Source organism: Gossypium arboreum, chromosome 6 (genome assembly GCF_025698485.1).
Source record: "Gossypium arboreum isolate Shixiya-1 chromosome 6, ASM2569848v2, whole genome shotgun sequence".
NCBI classification, from domain to species: domain Eukaryota; kingdom Viridiplantae; phylum Streptophyta; class Magnoliopsida; order Malvales; family Malvaceae; genus Gossypium; species Gossypium arboreum.
Genome location: NC_069075.1, coordinates 25075765 through 25091907, shown reverse-complemented (window position 1 = coordinate 25091907; position 16143 = coordinate 25075765). Strand labels below are relative to the sequence as shown.

The following is a 16143-nucleotide window of genomic DNA, read 5'->3' as shown; positions in this document are numbered from 1 at the left end:
CTCATAATGTCCGTACCTCATTCTGAAAGCAGTTTTTGGCACATCTAAATCTTTAACTCGCAACTGATAGTAGCCTGATCTCAAATCTATCTTCGAAAATACTGCAGCCCCTCTCAGTTGGTCAAACAGATCATTAATCCGTGGTAATGGATACTTATTCTTTATAGTCACCTTATTAAGCTATCTGTAATCAATGCACATTCTCATCACATTCTCATAGTTCCATCTTTCTTTTTCAAAAACAACACAGTGGCACCCCACTGAGAAAAACTTAGTCGTGCAAAACCTCTATATGTTAATTCTTGCAACTGAGCTTTCAATTCTTTTGATTCTGTAGGTGCCATTCTATACGGAGCTATGGATATCAGAGTCGTCCCAAGGATTAACTCAATACCAAACTCTACTTCTCAAATAGGTGGCAAACCCGGTAATTCTTCTGGAAACACATCTGGATACTCACATACAATAGGCACTGATTCAATGTTTCTTTCAGCCACTTTACTGTCCAGCACGTAGGCAAAATAAGCTTCACACCCTTTTCTCACATATTTCTGAGCTAACATCGAAGAAATCACTGCTGGTAAGCCATACAAATCACTAGACTCAATCCGAATGACTTCATCATTCTGGCTCCGTAGATCAATGGTCTTTCTTTTGCAATTCACAAAAGCATCATGTAACGTTAACCAGTCTATACCTAGAATTATGTCGAACTCATCAAATTGCAGCAACATCATATCATCCAGAAAGATTAGATCTCGAACCATCAAGGGACAATTCTTACACACTTTATCAACCATAACACACCAGCCCAAGGGGTTTGACACTCTAATCACAAACTCAGTAGACTCAACAGGCAGAGCCTTGCTAAATACTAATGTCTCACATACATAAGAATGAGTAGAACCAGAATCAATTAATGCAATTACATTAGTATCATAAAGAGTAAATGTACCAGTAATAACATCTAGAGATGAAGCCTCCTCTCGTGCACGTATAGCATAGGCTCTGGCAAGTGCACGAGCCTCAGATCTGATTGTCGTATCCTTAGCCCCTCTTTGACTGCCTCTCGTATTACCAGCATTTCTGGGTGGTCTACCTCAGGCTACAGTGTTACCCGGTCTTGTATTTTGCACTGGATTTTCCTCAACTAACATTGGGCAATCTTAAATATAATGATCTGTCGATCCACATTTAAATCAGGCCCGATCATGCAACCTGCAACTACTGGGATGTTGTTTACCATAGTGCTTACACTCAGGTTGATTTGATCTGCCATTACCCACGCTCGCTACTGAGGTAGCTCTCGAGCTAACTGGTGGTCTGTTCTGATCCCGTCTGGAGTAACCTGAAGTGGCTTTAGAACGGCTAAAATCTTCTCAAAATTTCTTTGATGATGACTGGAATGACTTACCAGATGTTCTTTTGCATGCATCTCTAGCTTCAAAGTCAGCTTTTCTTTTCTCTTTCCCGAGCTCTTGAATTTACAGGCTCGCTCAACAAGTACCATAAACTCTTTTATCTCAAGTATGCCAACTAACTGTTTGATATCTTCATTTAGTCCATCTTCGAATCTTTTACACATTATAGCTTTAGTAGAAACACACTCTCGAGCATATCGGCTAAGTCTCACGAATTTTCGCTCATACTCCGTCACTATCATCCGACCTGTTTCAACTCCAAAAATTCTTTACGCTTCTGATCGATAAATCTCTAACTGATATATTTCTTACGGAACTTAGTCTGAAATAATTCCCAGTTCACCTGCTCTCTCGGAACTACTGATACTAGGGTATTCCACCAGTGATATGATGTGTCTCGAAATAAGGATATGGCACATTTCAAACACTCATCTGGGGTACAAGACAGCTCATCAAACACACGGATGGTATTATCAAGCCAGAACTCAGCCCGCTCAGCATCATCCTCATTAGTGGCTTTAAACTCTTTAGCTTCATGTTTTTTGATTTTATCAACAGGTTGTCTATTCATTCGCAACGGATCACTTACTTGAGGTACAGTAGGCACAGAAGATGGATTAATTGGGGGTGGAGGTTGCTGTGCAGCCAGATTAGTCAGGATATATTGAGTGAACCAATCATTCATTGTGACATCCCTAATTTGACCCTGGTCGAGATGTGGTTTCGGGACCACAAAATCGAGTTATAAAATTTATTAAATATTAAAATTCATATCTACTATGTGTGATAGTGCATGTGTGAAATTTTGATGCTTAAATCCTGTTAGTTGAATGTGAATTTTAGTCAAAGGGCTTAAGTGAGACATTTGTGAAATAGGTTAGGTAAATATAAAGTGATCTATTAATGCATGTATTCAAAAATGTGGACTTGCATGTCAAAATACCCATTTTTGGGATAGTGGCCAGTCATGATATTGTTTTATATATAATATGTATTTTTGATTTAACATTTTATATTACAAATGAATTAATAAGTAAAAAGGAGATATTAGATAATAGTTAGTGGGAGGAGAAACCAAAGTTGGTTCATCCTTGTCCTCCATTGCCGTAGCTTAAAGTGAGGGAGAAGAAACTTTTGTTGTTTGATTTTTGGCTTAGATGATGGCTAGAATGAGGTATATATTGAATAATTCTTGAAAATTTATGCATAATTGAGATGATTAGTTCAAATTTTACTGATCCCATAGATTAAACTTAGGTTTTTGAGGTTGGAAATTCGGTCAATAAGCTTGAAACTCATAGTAGATATTTTTTTTTGTGACATTAAGATGGTTGGTTATATATTGACTTATTAGCTTTGAAAGTTGAATGACATTGGTTAATTTGTTCATGTGGGTATTCGGCCTTGTAAATGTTATGGAATAAGTTTCAATTATGTACATATGTGATTTTTGAATAATCGGTCATTTATCTAGTATATGTATAAATGGTAAATTGTTTTTAACTTGAAAGTTGAGATTAGTGTATTTAAAGAGAGTTGCCGAATGTGGTCCTTGAAGATGTTTTAATTAATAAAATGTGTAGTTGAGTTATAACATTCGGTTAAGGATTAAGGGTTCTAGCAAGTTTGGTATAATGTATAGTTGTAAATCGCCTTGTATTTGACGTTTTTTAAGGATAGGAAACGACTAATTAAGATGTTGTTGGATAAAATTCTAGTTAGGTTATGTTAAAGCATTCGGCATTTCTTATAGTATTGTATACGAGAGTGGGAAAAGATTAGTAATTATTCTAAGTGAGTTATGATCTTAATAGGAGCAAAATAGAATCGGCTATAATTATGATGGAGTGATTCGGTCATTGTTTGGCATAGGTGAAACCATTATGAAATTGCTACTTTGATCTTGGAATGAAAATTTTAAATGGAGGTTAAATTTGTTTGATTAGGGCAGTATATAATTATGGCATATATAGCTAAACTCAGACACGCTATGTTAATCCTAGAACCAACTAAACTTGGCTCTAATACCAATAATATGTAACACCCCTAACACGTATCCGTCGCCGGATTAGGATTATGAGGCATTATGGATCAATGGTTCAATTCCAAACATTTATACATATGCATATATTCACTCAAGTCGAATTCATTTATAATAGAAAATAAAATCAATTTACGTTTCAAAGAAGTAATGACATATATCTTGCATAAACAATGTCGTAACTAAACTCAACGTATTACTTATAGCATCAAAGTATTTACATGCGCTATATTAACTAATACCAACATGGTCAAATAAACCTCTAATTTCAGTTATGTGGTTATTCACATGGTAACCAATTCACATACACATTTAAAATTTAATAAGCCATAAAACATATTTTAAACCACCACATATGCAACATAGGAAATAGGTAAAATAAACTTGCATGCTTTATTCTTTAATACAAAGTGAATCAATATTTAGGCTTCTTAACTATTAATCTCTTAATGCCATTCGCAAATAAACATTAGGAGCAAATCTTTAGAACCCACATCCAATCATGCAACCATATTATGAAATTTAATAAGTAATCACGAATAGATGTTTAATACATTACACCATGGCCGAATAGACTAACATATACATATACCTAATATGCAATCAACCTTAAGGTAGCGGTTACATTTTGCATTAAACACATGATAGGACAATTGACTAATTATTCACAAGACACATGCAATATTCATCACTTAACAAACGAATCAATTAACTTGTATACACTTATCCAACATTTTCTATTTTTTTCATCCTATCTATCATCCCCAAACCGATTCAAAACATAGAACATCTAACATATATATAAATTGTAAGCAACCTATACATGCCATAATTTAAGTTTAGCCAATAAAATACCAAAACGGTAGATAGTGTAATGAACTTGGCTGACAGTTTCCCGAGCTTGTAGCTTGACTCCAAAATCTATAAAACAAAGAATCAAATACACAGGTAAGCTAACATAGCTTAGTAAGTTTAAAACAAATAGACAATTTGAAGATTTAATCAATTCTTTAAAGCTAAGCCGAATGGTATAAACAAAACCAATTTTAACTTCGAATTTACAAGTGAAATAAATAGTAGCATTTCCATGCATATTTCTACATAGCCGAATGCTATCATAACCACTTTAACCGAATGTGAAACCAACTTCCTAAGTTATAATATCACTATACAATTAAATACATATACATACTTATTCGCATAAGCACATGAATTCAACTAACAATATCATGTGCGTTTGTATACAATGGTATTTTACTTGAATGCTTATATAATCAAAATTAACAAAACATTATTTACCCTTCAAGGCCAAATGATCAATAGGTACCTAGTTCAAACATTCATAATATAATCGCATGTACATATGTTGCTCATTTGACCAAATACAATAAATGCACATACACAAAATTAACACTCATTCAATAATGTACAATAGACCAAATACACTTACCTTATTTTTGTTAATAATCAACTAAATCATGCATGGCCATTTAACTCGTGTTACACAATCCGTACACAATTATATTTGCCCGATGAACCATTCGGAATTGGATAGGAAACTCCGATAATCACATAAATCATACAATGCCAACGTCCCAGACGTGGTCTTACATGTAGCCACGTATCGATGCCACTATCCCAGATAGGGTCTTACTCGTAAAAACATATCAGAATCACAAATCGATGACATGGACTTACTCGCACACATATATCGGAATCCTATGTCATGACATATGTATCCTAGCTATTCCTACGGTTCATAAGGGGCTTTCAAACGTTGTATCTCAATTGAATCGAACTCAAAAATATCATTGCCAAATTTAACATATTTGGCCTTAGCATAATTTAATTATAACATTTCATAACAGCATGTAATTATAACATTATACTATCAATAAACACGTCTATTTGCTTATAAACTTACCTCGGATATCGTAAAATAGGACGGGGTTACTAGTCGACAACTTTCGTTTTTCCCCGGTCCAAATCTGATTTCTTTGGTTCTTGATCTAAACATATTCAAATTGATCTCATTCAAACATGTTTTCATTCAATTTAGTCCAAAAACACATAAATGGGCAAATTACCATTTTACCCTTGACATTTACAATTTTTACAATTTAGTCCCTATTGCACAAAACACAAAATACACCAAATTTCTCCATACCCAAGCTAGGCCGAATATTACCCATGTCTATACAAGCCCATATAATTCATTAATTTCATATTTTTGTCCCTTAAATTATTATTTTTGTAATTAAGTCCAAATTACTCAAAATCATCAAAAACTCCAATACAAAAAATGTTAATCTAAAACATATCTTTCATTTTTCATCATTAAACAACAAAAATACCAAGCTATCAACAATGGCACAACTCAAAATATTCATCAAAATCAAAAATTAAAGCTTGGGTTTTGTAGTACTCGAAGCAACGATCTCAAAAACGTAGAAATTATCAAAAACCGGGCTAAACTCATACCTTACTTAAGCTTCAAATTGGCCGAACCCTAGCCTTTTATTCTTTCTTTTTCTTTTAGCTTATATTTGGTGCAAGAGAGAATGATAAAACACAGTTTATTTTATGTTATTATATCATATATATGTTTTAATAATTAAATTACTTTTATAACCTTAACAGTTTAATATAAAAACCACATAACATAAGTCTTAAACCATCCCACTAATATATTTATGGGTTATTTACAACATAAATCCTTCATCTTTAAAAGCCACTAACAATTCGACCCTTTAAATATTAAACTACCAAATTTTTAATTTACGCGATTAAGTCCTTTTATTTAATCGGACACCTAAACGATAAAATTAAATCACGAAAATTTCACAGATATAAATTCACACAAAATAAACACAGAAAATAATTTTAAAATATTTTTATGACTCGAATTCATGGTCCCGAAACCACCGTTCCGGTTAGGGTCTAAATCGGGCTGTTACAACACCCCTAACTCGTATCCATCGCCGGAATGGGTTACGAGGCATTACCAAACAAATACAATTCATAACGAACTTTCATATTTTGATACAATAAATCATATAACCTCCAAGTTTATATTCAGTCAACATTATAAGAAAACACAAAAATTGAGTATTAAACTCATACCCAAATATTTTCATATCATTATCAAATCATGTATGCATACTATCAAGTTTTAAGCTCGTATGTCTAACCAATCAAATTGGCACTTATTCAATCATAATCTTAACTTCAATAAGCCACACCATTATCAAAACCACATGTTTACCGAAATAAACCAATTATCAAATCATATCCATCAACCATATATAATTATTTACTCAGCCAAACACATTACACTAACATACACTGCTTTTTTTTTAACCGAATTAGAAGTATAAATTCCATTCGAATATATGCATCAACTTGCCACATAAATATTAAGCTATCAACATACATATATATATATATATATATATCGTATGCGTACTTATCAATTGTATTCGTCATTAACCGAATATGCAAACTTATCATTTATTAATTCTAAGCAAAGTTTATACAACAAGTCATATATTAAATTTATTATCAATAATTAACCACTTTAGATAATCACATTTATGATATAACAAAGTCGTTTTATAACTTACTAAGATATGTAATTCATATAACATATTTATCCATTTTCAATTGCAATTGTCGAATATATCCATTTTTGTTAACACACGCCACTCATATGTTTTATACCTTAGGTTAAATACATAACAAATATATATTATTTAATATAGATATAAGCATCATACTAATATATTATATACTTATGCATATTTAAATGCCGAATCATGTATAACATACCTATAAAACTTATAGCAGATTCCTTCACTTTAAGCATACATAATGAACTTGTAAAATATCACAAACCACAACTGAGCTCATAAGCATACCTATTTATCCATATGTCATAACTGAAATCAACCAAATACACATATCCAAAATCACCAACTATTTCCGTAGGGATGCCTTGTTACTTCACAAAGTCTTTTATATGCTTATTAGATTTAATTAATCGTCTGAATTGACATAGGATATGCAAAAGATTGGTTCAATTTAATGAGTATGTATGTGCAATAACATGTTTGCTTGCTAAAATCTGTTTAGTCGGTTGAATTGACATAGGGATATGTCAAGAGATGAATGGATTTTTGTATGTAAATTTGTTCATAAGTTAGCAAATTACCGAGTTGTGGTGAATTTATTCGTAATAGTGTAAACATGAGTTTAATAATTCTAAGTGAAGTGAATATGATTAATCCAACACAAGTATGTTACCTTGATTAAATCTTATTTGAAATCGTGTATTAGAACTCCTTTGTTTTATTTTTAATCATTTACTTAGTTTTTAAATATTTTTTGACCATCTTTTAAAGCCAAATTATTTTTACCTCACCAAAGTGTTTTACAATTAATTTCATAAATAATTCTTTTACAATCCCTGTGGGTACGATAACTCGACATTTACTTGTCACTTTATTACTTGTTGCGATTGTATACACTTGCACATTTTTTTCGTCATTCCAAGTTTTTGGCGTCGTTGTCGGGGATTGTTTCAAAAAGTCATTATTTGTGAATTTGTTAGTTTTACATTTTGGTTTATTTTTCTGTTTAATTTTTAACTTAATTAATTTTTTGTGATTATTTCAGGTGTTTATGAGTATTGACCGAATTATTGACCTACTCCCTGTAGACGCTAAGATTGAATGAACTTTCTGACAGCGAAGAAGACAAGCGAACCAGAGAAGGACTGAAGGAAATGGAGCAAACCTTGCTCAAAATCCTATCCTTATTACTGATGATAGGGATAGAGCCTTGAGACAGTATGCAGTGCCTATTTTTAATGATCTTAATCTGGGTATTAGGAGACCCGAAATCGAGGCACAACAATTTGAGCTGAAGCCAGCCATGTTCCAGATGCTTCAAACAATGGGCCAATTCAGTGGAATGCCAACAGAAGATCCTCATCTTCATTTAAGACTATTTATAGAGGTGAGTGACTCTTTCAAATTAGCTGGAGTTTCCGAAGATGCATTACGATTGAAGCTATTCCTGTACTCACTAAGGGACAGAGCTTGAGCCTGGTTGAATTCATTGCCACCAAACTCAATTTCTACATGGCAAGAGTTAGCCAAAAGATTCCTCATGAAGTATTTCTCACCTAGTAAGAATGCTAAGTTGAGGAACGAGATCACTACTTTCCAACAAATGGATGATGAGTCCTTGTATGAGGCATGGGAACAATACAAAGAGCTATTACGGAAATGCCCTTATCATGGAATCCCACATTGCATCCAACTTGAGACATTTTATAATGGTCTTAATGCTCACACGAGAATGGTAGTGGACGCTTCTGCTAACAGTGCTCTCCTTTCTAAGTCCTATAATGAGGCTTACAAAATCATCGAGAGGACCGCTAGTAACAATTATCAATGGCCAACCAATCGAGTCGCATCAGGAAGACGAGTCACTGGAATACATGAAGTGGACGCTCTTACTTCACTCGCATCTCAGGTATCCTCAATATCCTCAATGCTTAAGAATCTTACCACTAATGGGTCTAACAGTTTTGCAACCCAACCACCTCATCAATTTCAGAGTATAGCCTGTGTTTATTGTGGGAAGGGACATTTGTTCGAAGAATGTCCATCAAACCCTGATCCATATATTACATCGGTAACCAGAACCAAAACCAAGGAAGACAATGACTGCAATCCAACTTCTATAACCCATCATGGCGAAACCACCCGAATTTTTCCTGGAGCAACCAAGGGGCTGGAACCAATAACAACTACGCTCAACATAGACTGACTCAGCCGTCTAGTTTTTCCCAACAAGCTCAGAAACCAGCTCAGGCCGAATCATCCAATAGCTTAGAGAATTTATTGAAGGCATACATGGAAAAAAACGATGCCACTCTAAGGAATTTGGAGAATCAAGTGGGCCAGCTGGCTACTGAACTTAGAAACTGACCACAGGTGCTTTACCTAGTGATACGGAGAATCTGAGGAATCCGGCGAAGGAGCATTGCAAAGCGTTGGCATTGAGGAGCGGAAAGACAATAGAGCCCAACACTATCGAAGCTGAAAAGGAGCCAGCTGATGCTCAAGACTCAGAGGGAATTCAACAGAGCGTTGAAATTCCAGTTGCACAAGAACCAGAATCTGAAAAACCCGAACAGGTAATTCTAGAACCAGCTAATTCCGATCAACTAACAACTCCGTTAAATGCAGAATTACCGTAGAAAATGAATCAACCAATTTCAATAAAGAAACCACCACTACCCTACCCTCAAAGACTTCAGAAGCAGAAGTAGGAAATTCAATTCAAGAAATTTCTAGACGTACTCAAGCAACTTCACATCAACGTCCCGTTGGTTGAAGAACTTGAAAGAATACCGAACTACGTCAAGTTTATGAAGGATATCCTGTCCAAAAAAACTAAGACTTGGAGAATTTGAGACGGTAGCTCTGACGAAGGAATGCAGCGCATATCTTCAAGACAAACTACCCAAAGCTGAAGGATCCTAGATGTTTTACCATATCTTGCAACATTGGAGCAACATATTGTGGTAAGGCTTTATGTGACTTAGGTGCGAGTATTAACTTGATGCCTATGTCAATATTTAGAAAGTTGGGGATAGGTGAAGTTAGACCTACTACGGTTACACTTCAGCTAGCAGATCGATCCTTAGCACATCCAGAAGGAAAAATCGAGAACGTATTGGTGCGTGTAGATAAATTTATCTTCCCTGCTGATTTTGTTATCCTAGACTTTGAAGCAGACAAAGAAGTGTCGATTATCCTAGGAAGACCATTCTTAGCAACTGGAATGACCCTTATTGATGTGCAGAAGGGCGAGCTTATGATCCATGTTCAAGATGATCAGGTAACATTTAATGCTTTTAAGTCTATGCGATTTCCTGACACAATTGATGATTGTTCTGTAGTGTCCGACTTAGAGGATTCATTAGTGGAAAAGGAGTTCAACTATGTTGAGGATCCGTTGGAACAAATTTTGACATTAGATCTTCCAAATGATAAAGAGGAGGATGAATACTTAGCTTTGTTAGAAGCTAATCAAAGGGGATTTAATCTGCAATCTCGCTTTGAATCTTTAGAGTTAGAGAAGAGGGAGTATGCCCAACCAAAAGCGTCAATCGAGGAACCACCTAAATTAGAACTCAAGGTATTACCTTCACATTTAAAATACGTTTATTTAGGTAATGCTTCTACTTTTCCTGTGATTGTTTCAGCAGAATTAACTACTGAGCAAGAAGAGAAACTCATCTTGGTGTTGAAACAATTCAAGAAGGCTATCGGATGGACCATAGCCGATATCCGTGGTATTAGTCCATCTGTATGCATGCACAAGATTATCCTGGAAGATGGAAAAAAAGGGACAATTGATGGACAACAAAGATTGAACCCCATTATGAAGGACGTGGTGAAAAAGGAGATTATCAGTGGTTAGATGCGAGTATCATTTATCCCATCTCAGACAGTTTGTGGGTAAGTCCAGTCTAGTGCGTGCCAAAGAAGGGAGGTATCACAGTTGTAGAGAACGAGACTAACGAGTTGATACCAACTAGAACAGTTACAGGATGGAGGATTTGCATTGATTACCGAAAACTGAACAAGGCAACTAGGAAAGATCACTTTCCTTTGCCATTCTTGGATCAGATGTTGGATAGACTCGCGGGGCAAGACTATTTTTGTTTTCTCGATGGATACTCGAGGTATAATCAGATTACAGTAGCACCAGAAGATTAGTACAAGACAACGTTCACCTGCCCATACGGTACATTTGCTTTTAGACGCATGCCATTTGGTTTATGTAATACACCTGCTACATTTCAAAGATGTATGATGTCTATTTTTACTGAAATGGTTGAGAAGTAGTTGGAAGTTTTTATGGATGACTTTTTAGTATTCGGTGATACTTATGATGATTGCTTAGCAAATCTAGCTAAGGTACTAAGGTGATGTGAAGAAACGAACCTAGTACTTAACTGGGAAAAGTGACATTTCATGGTACAAGAAGGAATTGTTCTAGGGCATTTGATAACTAGACATGGAATCGAGGTAGATAAAGCAAAGGTAGATGTTATCGAGAAAATCCCACCTACAACATCTATAAAGGGTGTTAGGAGCTTTTTAGGCCACACCGGGTTTTATCAAAGATTTATCAAGGACTTCTCCAAAATTGCTAAACCCTTATGCAAATTATTGGAGAAGGACATGGCGTTCAAGTTCAATGATGAATGCTTAAAGGCTTTCAAAGATTTAAAGAGTCGATTAGTTACGGCACCCATAATCGTTACACCAGACTGGGATTTGCCATTTGAATTAATGTGTGATGCAAGTGACTTCGCAATAGGGGCTGTCATGGGCCACCGAAGGAACAAAGTTTTTCATCCCATCTACTATGCAAGCCGGACTCTTATAGGAGCTCAATTAAACTATACGGTAACAGAAAAAGAGCTATTTATGATTGTATTTGCTTTTGACAAGTTTCGATCTTATCTTGTAGGTACGAAAGTAACTGTTTATACGAACCACTCGGTAATTAAGTAGTTACTTGCCAACAAAAATGCTAAGCCGGGACTGATTCAATGGGTGCTTCTACTTTAAGAGTTTGATTTAGAAATTTAAGATCGAAAGGGTGTAGAAAACCAAGTAGCAGATCACTTGTACAGATTGGAGCCGCAAGAAGGGAACTCACCTAGTATACCAATTCAGGAAACATTTCCAGATGAACACATACTAAAATAAGTCATGTCCATAGTACCCTTTGGTTTGCTAATATTGTTAACTATTTAGCTTCTGGTTTGATGCCAATCGATAAGACGTATCAACAAAGGAGGAAGTTCTTTCAAGATGTGAAGTACTATTTCTGGGAAAAGCCATATTTGTTTAAAAAGTGTGCAGATTAGATGATCAGGAGATGCGTGGTAGAAAATGAAGTACAAAAGACATTATATCATTGTCACTCAGCTCCGACTGGAGGAAATTCCGGAGGTACTCGTACGGCGGCCAAAGTATTACAAGCCGGATTCTTTTGGCCAACACTATTCAAGGATGCATATGCGTACGTAAAGAGTTGTAACCAATGTCAAAGGGTCAGAAATGTCACCAATAGAAATGAGATGCCTCAAACAAACATCATTAAGGTAGAATTGTTCAATGTATGGGGTATTGACTTTCTTGGTCCTTTCCCTCTGTCTTTTGGTCACAAGTATATATTGGTAGCAGTAGACTATGTGTCCAAGTGGGTCGAAGCTGAAGCTTATCCGACAAACAATGCTAGGGTTGTAATTAAGTTCTTGCAGAAACACGTGTTCACAAGGTTTGGAACCCCAAGAGCTATCATTAGTGATGAACGGTCCGACTTTGTGAACAAGTGGTTAAAATGGTTATTAGACAAGCACGAAGTGAAACACAAGGTTGCAACAGCTTACCATCCGCAGACGAATAGGCAAGCTGAACTGGCAAATAAGGAAATCAAGGGCATACTTGAGAAGGTAGTTTGCCCAAACGGACGTGATTGGTCCAAAAGGTTGGATGATGCTTTATAGGCTTACAGAACAGCATACAAGACACCTTTAGGGATGTCACCTTACAGGTTGGTCTTTGGGAAAACATGTCATCTACCCTTAGAATTAGAGCACAAGGCTTATTGGGCTCTTCAACAACTCAACTTGGATCCTAATCTTACTAAAGAGAAACGGATGCTCCAACTCAATAAGCTAGAGGAACTCTGGCTATTCTCCTACGAAAATGCCAAATTACTCAAGGAAAGACTTAAGAAATGGCATGACAAGCACATTCGAGTTTGAGAATTTGAAACAGGTCAGCGAGTTTTGTTATTTAATTCTAGACTAAAATTCTTTCTAGGTAAGCTAAAATTACATTGGTTCGGTCCATCTACGGTTCATCATGTCTATCCATACGGAGTTGTCGAGCTCCAAGGTAAGGGAGGTAATTTTCAAGTTAACGCTCAGCGCCTGAAACACTATTGGGGAGATAAGGTTGAACGGAATGAAATTTCGTTCATTTTATCGGATGTTTAAAATTTTCCTATGTTCCTTTTTAATAAATGATTTAGGGTATACTTTTGGGATTAGTATGTTTAAATAAATTCTGTCTAGGAGATTGGAACTTAAGCAGGACCGCTTGTGAGCCCTCCAATCTTTCCTAGGAATTGATTTTAACATAATTTTCCTAAAAATTATTCTCAAAATAGAGATTTTAATCTTTGATTTTTCAAATAAAAAGGTCCATTTTGACCCGAGTTTTAAATTGCGACTCAATTTCAAATTTTCATTAAGTCTAGGGACTTAATTGAAGTATTTTTAAAATTTAGTTGCTCTTTTCGTGAATAATAAAATCTAGATGCCTTTTGTTGTAAATATTTTCAAAAGGCTTCTAGAATAAATGTTTTAGTTAAAATTGATAATTATTAATATATAATTATACCCGTTATAATATATATTAATTATTATCAATTTTAGGATTTTATTTGGTAAGTTTTAATAAAGATAATAAGATGATAATCTTTAATATATAATTATATATATTATAGTTTATATATTAATCTTATCAACTTAGCATAGAATTAGGATTAATTTTATTTTATCTTTGTTTAAAATAAATTAAATAGCAATTAATAATTTAATCAAGACATATCTAATTATTAATTGTTGTTATCTTTATATAGGATTAGAACTTAGAATTTTTATTAATTAAATTATTTTAAGAATTCTACTCTAATTTCAATTTCTCCCTCTATAAATACCACCCATCTTCCCATTCATCTAACACTTAAAACCTAAAGAACCAAAACACCAAAGTGCCAAACGCCCATGTTGCTGATTGCTTCCAACCCTGCTGCGCATCACTGCTCCCACACGCACCACGCCCGCACGCCCTAGCTGCTTGTGTGGCATTCTCCTTTCATCCACCCTAAGCCACAAACCCTCCAACCCTCCTTTTAAATTGCCTCCTTCATTATTTTTTTTTAGAGTTCTTATATTTTTACAAAAAAAAAGGTGGTAAGACCTAGTTTTCTCTTAATTCTTAATTTTATTCAATTAATTAATTTTTAATTCATTGAATTATTAATAATTTTATTAAATCTTATTAAGAAAATAATTTTTCCATCTTATGATCAGGTTAAACATGCCTCGCAAGAGAACTCGTGCTTCCGCTCAAATTGATGAAACACAAAACAAGTTCCACTGTGAAGAAGCCAAAGTGAGATACGAAAGTATCTTCAAAAATCAACAGATGCATCCAGAAAAAGGCTTTACATTAAAGGAGAGCAACTAACGAGACTTTATGTCACGTATTCGTCAAGTTGTTGAAAACCTCAATTAGGAGCTATTTTGTGAAAAGAGACCTAGTGTGGACGAGGAGCTAGTTCGTGAGTTCTATGCGAATTTAACTTCAAGAGAGATGACAGAAGTTCTAGTTAGCGGAATCAAGGTACTGATAAATTCAAATGTTATTAATGAGTTCTTTGAATTACCAGATTTTGAAAACGACGAATATTCCACATTGATGAGCAATATCAAGCCTGAAAATGTGCAAGAAATTCTTGAGGAACTGACAGTTCAGGGTTCTACATGGACTGTGTCAAAACAAGGAATCCACACTTGTCGAAGAGAATATTTGATGCCACTCGCGAAGGTATGGTTTTACTTCATCTGATTCAGTCTTATGCCTAGCTCACTTGGGACTACAATCTCATTAGAGCAAATGGTTTTATTGTACTCGATCCTAACTGGCAAGATCATTGATGTGGGGAAGATCATCTTGAGGGAGATACGAAATTGTGCCGTTAAACGCTCTGGTCCTGCTCATTTCCCCTTTACAATAACAATTCTATGCTTGAATACTGAAATTCTCGCAAATGTAAGGAAGACAGGGTATAGCCAAGGCACAATCACATATTGGGACCTCTATCGAGTAACTGGAGACTCAGTTCTACAGCAACGAGTTGAAGTAAGTGAGGAACTGGAGGACCCTGATGAAGAAGAAGATCCCACGATGCAATCATTTGAAGTCCCTGATAAGGTAGAATCAGCGGAGCCAGAAGCTGAACCTGATGCTGAAACTTCAATGTTTAGAGCTCAACCGCCTAGCCCAGACCGTCGAGATGAGCTATCAAAATTGATGAACTTAATGCAACATATGCAATGGCAGTAACAAGCCTACTGGAGATACTCAAAAATAAGGGATGACTCAATGAGAAGTGCTTTTAAGAAAATAAACAATGACCCGTTTATTTTTGTGCCTAAGTTTCCAGATTTCATATTTGAACCATGGAGTCCATTATCAAAGAAAGAGCGAAGCGATTCATGCAAAGGCGATAGTGATGGAGCAAAAGATAGTCAAGCTCAGAAGGGTCTGCAAATAAATAAATGGGGGATCTTGACTTTATTTTATTTCTGTTCTTAGGTCATTTTAGGATTAAGTTTAATTAGGAATCTTTTATTTTTTGCATAATAAAAAAGAGAGGAAAATCACTAGTAAAATATGAACAAGTCACAAAGTATAAAATGTGGCAATGGATATATACATGTCTAGGATTGGATTTAGAAAGAGCTTGGTACTTAAGCAGTCAAATTGACTCACCTCCTCTTTTCTAAAATCC

General features: G+C 35.1%; 1 non-coding gene across 1 annotated transcript; it reads right to left on the bottom strand.

Annotated features, from left to right (window-relative positions):
• Positions 1-8661: 8661 nt before the first annotated feature.
• Positions 8662-8768, bottom strand: LOC128294762 (small nucleolar RNA R71). Its single transcript, XR_008285069.1, has one exon. It is a non-coding gene; the product is annotated as a small nucleolar RNA R71 (small nucleolar RNA).
• Between the last annotated feature and the right edge of the window lie 7375 nt (positions 8769-16143).